Genomic DNA, 14628 nt, shown 5'->3' on the forward strand with positions numbered 1-14628 from the left:
GAAGTCTGAGGATGGGAGATCAAGGAAATTACTGAATTGTAATTGTGCAGTATTCCCAGGGATCCACCAGGGCTGATCCTAGCAGATGGACAGATCATGCCAGCTGAATTGTCTCAGGAGAAAAATCAGAAATGATGTGCTAATGGATTTAAAGGAATATTGATAACACTGATATCCAACACAGACGTGGAACAGTAGGAGGTGAATAAAATAATATTCTAGAAAACTAAGTAGAACAAAAGGCAATTTACTATTTTATATGTTTTATCAGAACAAACAAATACTAAATGATTCAAATATAACTTGCAAAGAAGTGGTAAATATGATTATCAATCCGTGAAGGATATCTGAATAGGATCTTTCCTTTTAGACAGTATAGAAGGTTATATTTTGAGTGTTGCTACAGTCTCTCTACTAAGCAAACTGCTAACACTGGTAATCAGTTTTTGTTATGTGACCTCCTGCTTTCCTTCCCCGAATATAGATAGATAACGGACTGGGAATGTATGCGCGCATTCTTGTTTAGTTTGTCAGTCGTGTCTGATTCTTTGCAACCCCATGGACTCTAGCCCACCAGGTTCCTCTGTCCATGAGATTTGCCAGGAGTGGGTAGCCATTCCCTTCTCCAGTGGATCTTCCCAACCCAGGGATCAAAGCTGGGTCTTTTGCACTGCATTCTTTACCATCCAAGCCATCAGGGGAGCCCTGGAATGTATATCAGAGATAAATCAACTTTCTTTTTTCCTGAAAATTTGACTAAGATCCAGCAAAAGCATAATTAAAACTTGTTTCAAATCAATGGTAGAACATCTTAGGTCTATCTATAAAACTAACTGAATTTCCCATATTTTTCTTTTTAATTTCCTATGTTTCCAAAACACAATTTGTCCATTAGCTTTGGATTATGGAGAATATACGGAGAAGGCAATGGCCCCCCTCTCCAGTACTCTTGCCTGGAAAATCCCGTGGATGGAGGAACCTGAAAGGCTGCAGTCCATGGGGTCGCTGAGGTCGGACACGACTGAGTGACTTCACTTTCACTTTTCACTTTCATGTATTGGAGAAGGAAATGGCAACCCACTCCAGGATTCTTGCCTGGAGAATCCCAGGGGCGGGGAGGGGGGCAGCAGGGCGGAGAGGGGGTGGGGGTGGGGTGCCTATGGGGTCGCACAGAGTAGGACACGACTGAAGTGACTTAGCAGCAGCATGGAGAATATACCAGGATACTTCCAATTTATTCCCAAGTGTGTTTATAATTTATAAAATTTAGACAGTGGTACTTAGTATTATTACTTTCAAAAGAGTCCATTCAGTTACTATTCTTTTATGGACTTCCCTGGTGGTTCAGACGGTAAAGTGTCTGTCTACAATGAGGGAGACCCAGGTTCGATCCCTGGGTCAGGAAGATCCACTGGAGAAGGAAATGGCAATCCACTCCAGTACTATAGCCTGGAAAATCCCATGGACAGAGGAGCCTAGTAGGCTACAGTCCATGGGGTCGCAAAGAGTCTGACATGACTGAGCGACTTCACTTACTATTCTTTTTGTTTTTGTTCTTTTTTTAATAACAAACTCTTTCATGCTAAACAGGATAAGACTTACTTTCTTGTGAAAACAGATGAGCACATTAAACGTAATATGGATGGGAAAAATAATTACATGAAAATAATAATCAAACACTAAAGTGGTAACATGAGTAAAAATTATCTTACAACAGTGAATATTCCCAGGACTAAAGAAAGATATTTCATTAATAAATGAGTCAATTGATCAAGAAAATATGACAGTCCTAAATGTGCATACATTTAAACATAGCTTGGAAACACATGAGCAAAACAGACACAAGTGAAATTAGGAAATAAATCCAAAATGATAGTTGGTGATTTCAACACCTCTTTTTAAATAACTGACAGAATAGGTAAGCATAATTGCTTAGCAAATATAGATTTAAAGAATATCAATTAGTTACTTTAATTGGTGTATGTAGATTTTTATAGCCAGCAAAGGTAGACTACACTCTGAAAGAGCACAAGGGGTATTTGCTATGCTAGAAAATATGCTGGGTGTAAAACAAGTCTCAACAAATTAAAATAGATTGAAACTATACAACATGAATTTTCTCCCCAAAGAAAATTATTCATTTCTCAATAACAAAGAACAGTAATTAAAAATATTGGAAAACTTCATAAATATGTATAAAGTAAGCAAACTTTTCTAAACATGCCTATGTCAAAGAACTGACAAGTTAAATTAGAAGATATTTTCTGCTCTCTTTGGCACAAAATTGGAATGATACAGAGAAGATTAGCATGGTCCCTGTGTAAGGATGAAAATGCTTTGATTACATTGTAATAAAATATTATATCAACCAAAGCAATACATGGATGAAACTCTTGCTTTTGCATTTTCATATTAAAAATAAAAAGATCAAAAATCCATTACCTAAGCTTATAGCTTAAGAGTTAAATTAAAATCCATTTACTTAGAATTAAGGACAATATAAAGAATTTTTTTAAAATAAGAATATAAAATGGATTTTTTTCTTTTTAACCCTGTATTTTTTAAAATTTATCTTTAATTGGACAATAAATGCTTTAAAGTATTGTGTTGGTTTCTGTAAAACATGAACATGAACCAGCCATATGTATAACTATGTTCCCTCCGTCTTAAAATTACCTCCCACCTCCCTCCCCATCCCACACTTCTAGGTTGATACAGAGCTTTGGTTAGAGTTCACCAAGTCACCAAGTTCACAGCAAATTCCCATTGGCTATCTAGTTTATATATGATAATGTATGAAAAAAAAAAGTGAAAATGAAGTCATTCAGTTGTGTTCGACTCTTTAGAACCCCATGGACTGTAGCCTACCAGGCTCCTCTGTCCATGGAATTTTCCAGGCAGGAGTACTGGAATGGGTTGCCATTTCCTTCTCCAGGGGGTCTTCTTGACCCAGGAATCGAACCCTGGGCTCCTGCATTGCAAGCAGACGCTTTACCGTCTGAGCCACCAGGGAAGCCCATGATAATGTATGCTTCCATGTTACTCTCTCCATTCATCCCAGCGTCTCCTTCCCCTCCCAGCCTATGTCCATATGTCTGTTCTCTATGTCTGTGTCTCCATTGTTGCCCTGCAAATAATTTTATCAGAGCCATCTTCCTAGATTCCACATATACACATTAGTATATGATATTTTTCTCTTTCTGACATACTTCTCTCTGTATAATAGGCTCTAGGTTCATCTACCTCATTAGAACTGACTTAAATGTGTTCAAAAAAGGAACTACTTTAAAAAGCAACTGGTTCTTACAAATAAAAATGAAATTGATAAAATTTCATAATATTTAAGGAAAATAAAGCACACACTTTCAATAAGAACAATGAAAACAAGGACTATATTTTCCACCATAGAAGATCTATCATTCTATTTTCATTGAAATAAAAATTGACTCTTGATATTAGATTTGCCTTCCCTTCATACAATGTTTCTATCATAACTATCTTCTGTGATGTTTTTAGAATGCTTTATCCATCATCATGCTATCTCACACAGTACTGTTTCTGATACAGTAGCTCAATTAAATGTGTCATTTCCATAAAATTACTGGTCTAATCATGTTCCCTACAATTCTGAAATATCTGGCTTGACAGAATGGTGGGATAACCTTTTGATTTCTCAGTTATAGTTCGAGCTAGATCATAATCACGATGGTGTGATCACTCACCTAGAACCAGATACTCTGGAATGTGGAGTCAAGTGGGCCTTAGAAGCATCACTATTAACAAAGCTAGCGGAGGTGATGGAATTCCAATTGAGCTATTTCAAATCCTGAAAGATGATGCTGTGAAAGTGCTGCACTCAATATGCCAGCAAATTTGGAAAACTCTGCAGTGGCCACAGGGCTGGAAAAGTCAGATTTCATTGCAATTCCAAATAAAGTCAATGCCAAAGAATGTTAAAAGTACCGTGCAATTGCACTTACTGCACACACTAGTAAAGTAGTGCTGAAAATTCTCTAAGCAAGGCTTTAACAGTATGTGAACTGTGAACTTCCAGATGTTCAAGCTGGATTTAGAAAAGGCATAGAAACCAGAGATCAAATTGCCAACATCTGTTGGATCATAGAAACAACAAGAGAATTCCAGAAAAAAAAAAAAAATCTATTTCTGCTTTATTGACTAAACCAGAGCTTTTGACTGTGTGGATCACAACAAACTGTGGAAAAATTTTTAAGAGATGGGAATACCAGACCACCTGACCTGCCCCTTGAGAAATCTGTATGCACGTCAAGAGGCAACAGTTAAAGGTGGGACATGGAACAACAGACTGATTGCCGATGGGGAAAGAAGTATGTCAAGGCTGTAGATTGTCACCCTACTTATTTAACATATATGCAGAGTACATCATTAGAAATGCTAGACTGGGTGAAGCACAAACTGGAATCAACATTGCCAGGAAAGATATCAATAACCTCAGATATGCAGATGACACCATACTTATGGCAGAAAATGAAGAACTAAAGAGCTTGTTGATGAAAGTGAAAGAGGAGAGTGAAAAAGTTGGCTTAACACTCAACATTCAGAAAACTAACAGCATGGCATTCAGTCCCATCACTTCTTGGCAAATAGATGGGGAAACAGTGGCTGACTTTATTTTCTTGGGTTCCAAAATCACTGCAGATGGTAACTACAGCCATGAAATTAAAAGAAGCTTACTCCTTGGAAGAAAAGTTATGATCAACCTAGACAGCATATTAAAAAGCAGAGACATTACTTTACCAACAGAGGTCTGTGTAGTCAAAGTTATTTTTCTTTTCCCGTAGTCATGTATGAATGTGAGAGTTGGACTATAAAGAAAGCTGAATGACAAAGAATTGATGGTTTTGAACCATGGTGTTGGAGAAGATTCTTGAGAGTCCATTGGACAGCAAGGAGATTCAATCAGTCAACCCTAAAGGAAATTGGTCCTGAATATTCATTGGAAGGACTGATGCTGAAGCTGAAACTCCAATACTTTGGCCACATGATGCAAAGAACTGACTCATTTGAAAAGACCCTGATGCTGGGAAAGATTGAAGGTGGGAGGAGAAGGGGATGCAAGAGGATGAGATGGTTGGATGGCATCACTGACTCAATGGACATGAGTCTGAGTAAACTCCTGGAGTTGGTGATGGACAGGGAAGCCTGGTGTGCAGCAGTCCATATGGTCACAAAGAGTTGGACACAATTGAGCGACTGAACTTTAACTTGAGATCATAATATCTTGCAGGGCTGAGGCAAGGTTCTCTAGAAGGTGTATGTGCTTTGAATCTGCATCCAATATATGACACTCTTTCTCCTATACCCAGGACTCAAGGGTTCAGGAATCATGAAGTGGAAATGGGAGTGGCACCACTCACTCTTAACCCTAGTGACCTCTCAGCAAAATTTTTGTTTCCTTTCCTATGATCTTATGTTCTGCTGGACTAGCAGCCTCAGTCTGTAAGAGAAGAATACTTCTACAAGTAGACACGAAAATGATTTCATTTAACTGAAGTTAAGATTGTTGCCTGGCCACTGTGAATCCCTAATGCCTCAAATCAACAAGCAAAGATGACAGCTACTGTGCTAGCTGGGGTGATGGATGCAGACTACCAAGGAGCAATTAAACTGCTACTGCACTATGGAGGTAAGGACATAAAAGTGATCCTTCAGAGCCCCTCTTAATATTACTAAACTGCTATGGATTAACTGTTTGTGTTCCCCTAAAATTCATGTTGAAGCTCCAGTCTCTAATGTGATATTTGGAGGTGGGGCCTCATAACTAATTATTTTTCTCTTTTTTTCCTATTAATAAGAATTTAATAACTAACAGATGTCCTCTACCAGAGCTATCATACATAGTACCTATTCATTCATACTTTACTCATATTTGTGTTGCTAAGTTTGTTTCTTGGATTTAGCTTTTTTTCACATGTAGTCATAAGTGAGATTTTCCATTTTTATACTATGTTTGTCAAGAGGTTTCTTGAGAACAAGCTAGCTTCATAAAATTTAATGAAAAAAATTATTTAGATTTTGACAGCTTAAAATCTATAATAATCAGATATTCTATAATTATAATAATCTATAATTATAATAATCTAAAATTATAATAATCTATAATTTCCTGATTAATGGTATCATTTATTTTTAAAAATCCATATGTCTACCTGATAGTATGAAAGCCTATGATTCTAAGTGAGAAATTACATTTATGTTTTACACATGTACTGAACTCTTATTAAATTCATAACTTCATCTGTTAGGTAGTTAGAATAGGAAAAGTGAAGTGAAGTGAAGTGAATTCGCTCAGTCGTGTCCAACTCTTTGAGACCCCCTGGACTGTAGCCCACCAGGCTCCTCCATCCATGGGATTCACCAGGCAAGAATACTGGAGTGGGTTACCATTTCCTTCTCCAGGGGATCTTCCCAACCCAGGGATCGAACCCAGGTCTCCCACATTGCAGGCAGATGCTTTAACCTCTGAGCCACCAGGGAAGAAAAGGAAAAAGGAGTCCAAAATGGCGGTGGCTAAAAGACAAGGAAGGGAAAACCTGCTAAAACAGAACAAAGGAGGGATCGGATTGAGGACCTCAGGTAAAACAAACAACATTCCTGGCTAGCCCAATTTACATAGGGCAGGCCTGGGGAAGGAGAAAAACATATAAAAAGAGGAGCCAAAAACTGGGCCAGGGGCCTTTCTTCTCTTCACATCTTTTGGGTTGGCATGCCCTCACACCACGAGGATGCATTTTCCTTTACTTTCTAAATAAAACCGAGGTGTAACATGGAACTGGTCCATCTGAGGGCTGTAATGCTGGTCCATTGCTTCAAATTTTTGTTATGATGAGACAGAACTGAGGAAATTACAAGCTCCTCTAACACATCAAAACACAGGACATCCATATGTGTTGAAATGTAAAATGTTTAAAACATTATTTCCTGGTCACCTATCTGAGGTCACATCTTTCCTTACAATGAAATAATTTTGATTCTTTGCTTCATTCTCCATATACTTAGTATTATTTTCCTAAATTTTTAAAGATTCATTTTTATAAACAAAATCAAGAGCAAGAATGAACATACTTAAACTAAAAAAATTATACAGAACAAGCATGTGGTTGCAGAGAATAGTTCACACTGAGAAGGAGGCTCTGAAACCTTTTTCAATTTCAGAAAAAAATTAAGACATGTACCCGCCATTGGCATTTGACATATTTTTTCAAAACATCACCTGGTAAGCCTGATGATCTACAATTATATTTGACATAACTCAAATTTTCTTGTTCTTATTTAAAATGCTAATAATCTGGGGAAATTATTATAAAACTTGCCTATGCAATGTTTGGTTAAAACAGTTCCATTGTGCAATATTTAAATTCTATAATATCACTAAACTGGGAAAATTTAACTGTGGAAAAGTGTCCACAGAAAAGATTGGGCTTCCCTGGTGGCTCAGACAGTAAAGAGTTTGCCTGCAGTGTGGGAGACCCGGGTTCAATTCCTGGGTTGGGAAGATCTCCTGGAAAAGGAAATAGCAACCCACTCCAGTATTGCCTGGAAAATCCCATGGATGGAGGAATCTGGCAGGCTACAGTCCATAAGGTGGTAAAGAGTTGGACACAACTAAGTGACTAACACTTTAACTTTCACACACACACAGTTGCAAAAGTAAACAAGAAAAGCTACTGGTACATGCAGTGACATGAATTTATGCCAAAGTGTTATCCTATGTCAAAGAGGCCAGACATATTTTTTTTTATTCATTTATAAAATATTCCAGAAAAGGAAAAAAAAATCTATTGTGATAAAAACCAAATAAGTGATAGCCTTGAAGACAAAGTAAGAGGGATGCCATAAGGTCCTGGAAGAAGTTTCACAGGAAATGGAAATAATCCATACCTAATTGGGGCTATGTTTATAAGAATGAATGCATATGCTAAATCTCCTAAAAAAATACAAGTTAGTGCATCATATCAATTATACTTCAATAAAATCTTTTAGAAAAAGTCACAATCAGTTATCAATAGTTTCATTCATCCTTAATGAAAAATCAAATTATAATTGTATCTAGAGAAATAAGGGATTTGAGCAGAAATTTCAAACAGATGGTCTTGGGAGAAACACATTGAAAAAAAGTTGAAAGTGTAACCCACGTGGACTATCTGAGGAACAGCCCAGTTCTAAATGTACTTATGTATATAATAAAGTGTATTTACTTGGTGATAGGTTGTGACTGCTTTAGTAGCAAGTGCAGCTGTGGTACTGGTGTACTTTATGAACCACACATTAATTTCTTTATACCTCCATGCCTTTGTCCTATAAATGATGGCTTTTTACAAATTATGAGTATCCTTCTTTCATTAGAAATATAATGAAGACTTAAGAAATGTTCATAAAAATAGGTAGAGGGAATTTAATCTAGGAATGTCAGGCTGAACCTTGTAACTCTTAAATATTCTTTCACAAACACACACACAAACACACACAAACATGAGCCCAGTAGCCTGTATTTGTTATAATTGGTTTATTATTGTCAAGACTATCTAGCTATTTTTTATGGAATTTAGAACCTGCTGTGTTAGCTAATGACTTAACTAGATTGATATTTAGTCTGCTGCTGTTGCTGCTAAGTCGCTTCAGTCATGTCTGACTCTGCGACCTCATAGACGGCAGCCCTTCTCCAATTCATGAAAGTGAAAAGTGAAACTGAAGTCACTCAGTCATGTCTGACTCTTTGCGACCCCATGGACTGCAGCCTACCAGGCTCCTTCGCCCATGGGATTTTCCAGGCAAGAGTACTAGAGTAGGTTGCCATTGCCTTCTCCAATATCTAGTCTAGATTATGTCTTTCAGACACTCCTTGCTATAGAGTTCACAGAAAATATAATAAACTAAAAAGCTGTTAAAGTGATTATATTATTTACAACTTCAAAACTACGCTAGTTGCACATTATATATTTTTCATATTTATATGTATAAATGTATGTCTGTGTATGTGGTGGTTGTGTGTGTGTGTAGATATGGACAACATCTAAAAACCTATACTGGATTTTGCTTTAATGAATTCTTGTCTATCATAATGCTTTCATGGAAATAGTGTAAAATGATAATAATTTTTAATGCACTCAAACCTCTAAACCTACCATCTTACAAGAATGTAAGTTAAAAGCTGTGTCAGTCAGAGCATGATTAGGTAAGTTCATATGCAGAACAGATGGGAATTTTGGAAATGTTGCTTTTGCTAAGTGTATGTGAAGGAAAAGTACAGATGATTATTTTCTGTACATATCTCTGTGTGTATCTGTGTATGTGAGTGTAAACTATAAGTTCTGAATACAACCTAAGTCAGTATGTTATAAAATACACTTAATGTATCATTTAGGGCTTCCCTGGTGTGCTGCAGTCATGGGGTCGCAAAGAGTCAGACACAAGTGAGCACCTGAACTGAACTGAACGGGTGGCTCAAATGGTAGAGAATTTGCCTGCAATGAAGGAGACCTGGGTTCAATCCCTGGGTTTGGAAGATTCCCTTGAGAAAGGAAAGGTTACAGATCATTTAGTGCACTACTTAAACTCTGAATATGTGATGTCTTTGGCACCCATACAAGTCCGTAAAAGCTAAAGGAGCCTTTCCTTGATTTCTGTCTGTATTTGCTTCCAAGTGAAAGTGAAAGTGAAGTCGCTCAGTCGTGTCCGACTCTTTGCGACCCGTGGACTGTAGTCCACCAAGCTCCTCCGTCCGTGGGATTCTCCAGGCAAGAATGCTGGAGTGGGTTGCCATTTCCTTCTCCAAGCACATGGTAATTGATGGATGTTTACAGTAGTGCTTTATGAAATATGCAGTGGTCAATCACCCTGAACCAGCTCTGACTTGACTACAGACCCGGAACCTGTGTAGCTGGAACTTCAGAGCTTGACTACAGCAAGGAACCTGTGGAGATGGACCTGGAGGTGTCTGAAAGTGACTTTTCCTTCATTACCATGCTACTCATGGGGAGAAAGGGGAAGAAGAAGAGGTTTGCACTCTCTTAGGCACAATTCATGCCTGTGCAAAGATAATATGGAAGACTGCATGGCCCAGCTGCTCCTGGAAATTTCCACCACCCCCCCCCTTTTTTTTTTTTTATGACATGTCCATCTCATGACATGCCTATCTCTTATCCCTTAAAATTTCCTTACTCCCCACCCTTCACAGATGAGGTATTTTTAGAGCATAAGCTCTCCCTCTCCATTCTTTGATCAACGAATACAGTTTCTCCTCTGCTACACTGAACCTGGTTTCTTTTGACCGGCATTTGTATCTCCAGGCAAATAACTCACTGAGTGGTCCTGGACCCACTGGAGATCAGTAATAGTTACATAAACTTCCTCAGATCATCAAGCAATGCCATTGGAGGAGATAAATACATACAAACACATTTTATGATTACAGTGGCTAATTTTCTCTAGTGTTTTTCACAGACACAGGAATGTATTACAAAACCTTAGAACAAATGCCATTTCATGGTTCCAGACAAATAAATATTAAATAGCAATGCACTCCCTCATTCTTTAATAAACTGGGAAATGTCCTAATGGAAAGCTTAGACTTCTACTGATCCTAGAAACATGCATCATATTACAGAAAGGGCAAGGCATTAACAGTCTATGTTGGAGTTTCATCTTCAAAATCTGTTAGAATTGTGGTCTTGGGATATTGTTACCTGAGGCTGCTATTTCATCTGAAGAATGAAAACAATAAATTCCCAAATTTTCATGAAGATAAAATGAGATTTTTTAAAAAATGCAAATCTTTGTCCAATTATTGATGATATAAATAAAATCATATGTATAGTTTGTACAAGTAAAAATTTTTATATATTGGCACATCTCAATGATATTTAAAATGTGTTCACATCTTCATTATTTCTGCCTCAGTCAAATAGGAAATAAGATAACATTTGTGTTTAAAGCAGTTTAACAAGACCACAATTAGAGAGAGTCTTATCTCCACATTTTTGCATTCAATCTTATGTGGTCATAAGAGTTAGTAGGCACTTTCATCTTTAACTTATTCATATCATAATAAAATGAATACTCAATAAAACTAAATTTTATGGCTTTAAAAAATTTAAAGTATATTATTGAAATTAATTTTGAATTATTTCAATCAGGGGTGTAGTTAAAAAATATAAGAACCTATGTAGGATAATAGTCTCTAAATATTTTAATCAAATATAAAGAGTTCCCTCAATAAATGAAATACTTTTAAATATGCTTTTACAGAAGAAAATATAAACAATTCCAATTTAAATTAAATTTGAATTAGAATTTCTGAAAAATAATGAAATCCAGTATGTGTACTGGTTTATTACAGGTAGATAAAACTGCCACAAGCATTAAAGATTTTGACAGGATATTCATGTTGATGAATATTTTGCTCATTTCCCTCAGGACAAAAAGGATAAATTAATTATTATTTGGCAGATGGTTTAATTGTAGGCCATTGGCTGGAGAGAAAACTATGATAGAAATCATACACAATATTTATTGATAGCAAAAGTAAAGGACAGTTTTAAGGAGTTTCAGGATATCATTTCCACAATATCTGCTTAGTTCTCATCATCCGGAAATTTTTTTCAAAAGCTCAGTTTAGAAAATTATGAAATCGTTTCAATTTCCACATGCGTGAATTTTTTTATTTCTGTAAGCTTTTTTCAAAGATTTAACCAAAAATTCAAATAATTTTTAAAGTAATGACATTAACAATAAAAAAATTTGAAACTGAATAGGACCAAAAGCCCCTCTGTGGCCCCCATTTGCTGTTTGTAGAATAAACCCTAAGTCTTCTAGGTCTTCCCTGAGTTTCAAAGAGCTGGCACAAGCAGTTAATAACTAAAGAAGTGAGAGAATGCAGAAACAAAGGAAAAGAAAATAGAAAAGTAATGGCAATAATTTAGCAATAAAACAGATCCTAGTTTCTCCTCAAGAGATACATATGCAACCTGACATGTACTTTTGAGTTGTTCTACAGGACTAAGACCACCCCCACAAGAAGAAAGAACATGGTAACTACATGCTGAGCACAAGCAAAGAAACCCCGATTAGCTGGAATCAGAAGGTCGATGACTGAGATTCCTGAACCATCACCCTGTTACCTCAATACCGATCAATCAGAGGAAAGTCATATACCCTGCAGCTCTCATCCCAAATATTGCTTTTCTAAAAGCTTCAGTGAAAACTATCAGGGAGTTTGGGTGTTATGCATATGAGCTATCTGTTCTATTTGCTTGGAACCTGCAATGAAAGCTGTATTTTCCTTCACCACATCTAGGTGTGACTAAATCAGCTTTGCTGCACTACTGGCAAGCAGACCCAAACTGCATTTAATACCAATCTGATTATATGCATAATATATAAATAATAAGATTCCTTGTTTCCTTTGATAAAATAAGATTATTATTGTTTTTAACTTTAATTGGGATATGTGAGCTTCCTCTGAATTAAGTTTTTCAAACTTTCTAGAAGCATTTATGATTACAGAAATAAGAAGTAAAAAAAAAGAAAAAAAAAAGGTTACATTTAAGTATTCCATGAAGAAGCCAGAGATAACTTAGTGCTGGTGTCTGAGCAAATTATCAGCTCTAAGGCTGGTTTAAGTGTCTTGAGCCTCAATGGGTGTCACATGATAGATCAAATGTCTTAGCTAAAGAGAGAACCCTTGTTCACCAAAAGAAGGGATAGAGACATTTTGTCATGTCCCACTCTCTGTTGCCTAGATTAAATACTCACTGAAAGAGATTCAGTAGCAGGAGTGCTGCTCTTAAAATGATAAAGGCAAAGACTTCCCTTTTATTTGTTGTTCAAACTAATAAGAATGTTGTTGTTTTGTTTTGTTTGCATCCTTTACCACTGAGTCACCAGTGAAGTCAATGTGAATGTACGTACAGGTAGCACAAATAACAGAAAACAGAACAGTAGAAAGATAAACTGCAAGTCCTGTCAGGCTCTTTGAGACCCCATGGATATACAGTCCATGGAATTCCCCAGGTCAGAATACTGGAGTGGGTAGCCTTTCCCTTCTCTGTGGGATCTTTCCAACCTAGGGGCTGAACCCACGTCTCCCCTGTAGCAGGCAGATTCTTTACGAACTGAGCCACAAGGGAAGTCCAAGAATACTGGAATAGGTAACCTATCCCTTCTCCAGGGGGCCTTCCTGATCCAGGAATCTAATCAGAGTCTCCTGCAATTGCAGGCGATTTCTTTACCAACTGAGCTATCAGGGAAACCCACAAGAGACAGAGGATATAGATTTTAATGCAGTATCTATATTATGGAAAGTACAACTCCACAAGGAATAGTCAACTATTCATAGAAAATTGAATAGATAACAAATTTAACTTTAAATTAAAAGTCTGCTGCCTGCCCCCTACCCTACATCCACCTCTCCATTTCTTAAATAGCAATGTCTAGAACTACTCTTTGGAGAAGGCAATGGCAACCCACTCCAGTACTCTTGCCTGGAAAATCCCATGGGCAGAGGATCCTAGTAGGCCACAGTCCATGGGGTCGCGAAAAGTCAGACAAGACTGAGTGACTTCACTTTGACTTTTCACTTTCATGCATTGGAGAAGGAAATGGCAACCCACTCCAGTGTTCTTGCCTGGAGAATCCCAGGGACTGGGGAGCCTGGTGGGCTGCCGTCTATGGGGTCGCAGAAAGTCAGACACAACTGAAGCAACTTAGCAGCAGCAGCAACAGAACTACTCTAGATCCACTCTATGTCAACTTAGTCACAAACTTAGAGAGAAAAATTCTAAATTGTCTAAAATCAATACTTCATGCCCATCAGAAACATGTTTCAACACAGCTAATAATGCTGTTCCTGAGGTAACTGCTGCAAGAGACAGGAAATGCACAGCCTAAGGTTGTACTTTTAAATACTATGGATTTACATTTAATGACTGTGCTTAAGTTCTGTTTGAAAGAAAAGGTCTTACCCCCTCATTGGTTTCCTTCTGTTTAGGTTCTGAGTTTTTGGCTTCCTCCAGCTTGAATCCTAGTCTCTCTGAGTGCTTAGTTGCTCTGTCGTGTCCAACTCTTTGAGACCCCATTGACTGTAGCCTGTCAGGCTCCTCCGTCCATGGGATTGTCCAGGCAAGAATACTGGAGTGGATTGCCATGCCGTCCTCCAGGGCATATTCCCATCCTGGGATTGAACCCAGGTCTCCTGCATTGCAGGCAGATTCTTTACCATCTGAGCCACCAGGGAAGCCCAGTTTTTCTAGTCTTACCAAAAAAAAAAAAAAAAAAAAGAAAGAAAAGAAAACAACCTCTTCCTGCTTATACTGGATCTTCTTCTCATTCACCACTTTTCCCCTCCACCTCTTCCACCACTATTTTGTAGGCTGCTAAAGTGCTGGTTTTGTTTCATATTTTAATTTTAATTGATTTTAGACTAATAAAAAAAGCTGCAAAAAGTAGAGCTTCTCCTTACCCTGCTTTCTCTAATATGCATACATATATATATATATATATATATATATATATATATAGCACCATATTACAATTATAAAGAACAAAAATTATTGGTACAATATTACTAACTAAACTACACACACTGTACAA

The 14628-nt window shown here is 37.3% G+C and overlaps 1 non-coding gene across 1 annotated transcript; it reads left to right on the plus strand.

Moving 5' to 3' along the window:
• The first annotated feature begins 2255 nt into the window (after window positions 1-2255).
• On the plus strand, window positions 2256-2361 carry LOC114111185 (U6 spliceosomal RNA). Its single transcript, XR_003587280.1, has one exon. It is a non-coding gene; the product is annotated as a U6 spliceosomal RNA (small nuclear RNA).
• Window positions 2362-14628: the final 12267 nt, after the last annotated feature.

The sequence above is a fragment of the Ovis aries genome, chromosome 1 (genome assembly GCF_016772045.2).
Source record: "Ovis aries strain OAR_USU_Benz2616 breed Rambouillet chromosome 1, ARS-UI_Ramb_v3.0, whole genome shotgun sequence".
In the NCBI taxonomy this organism is placed as follows: Eukaryota; Metazoa; Chordata; class Mammalia; order Artiodactyla; family Bovidae; genus Ovis; species Ovis aries.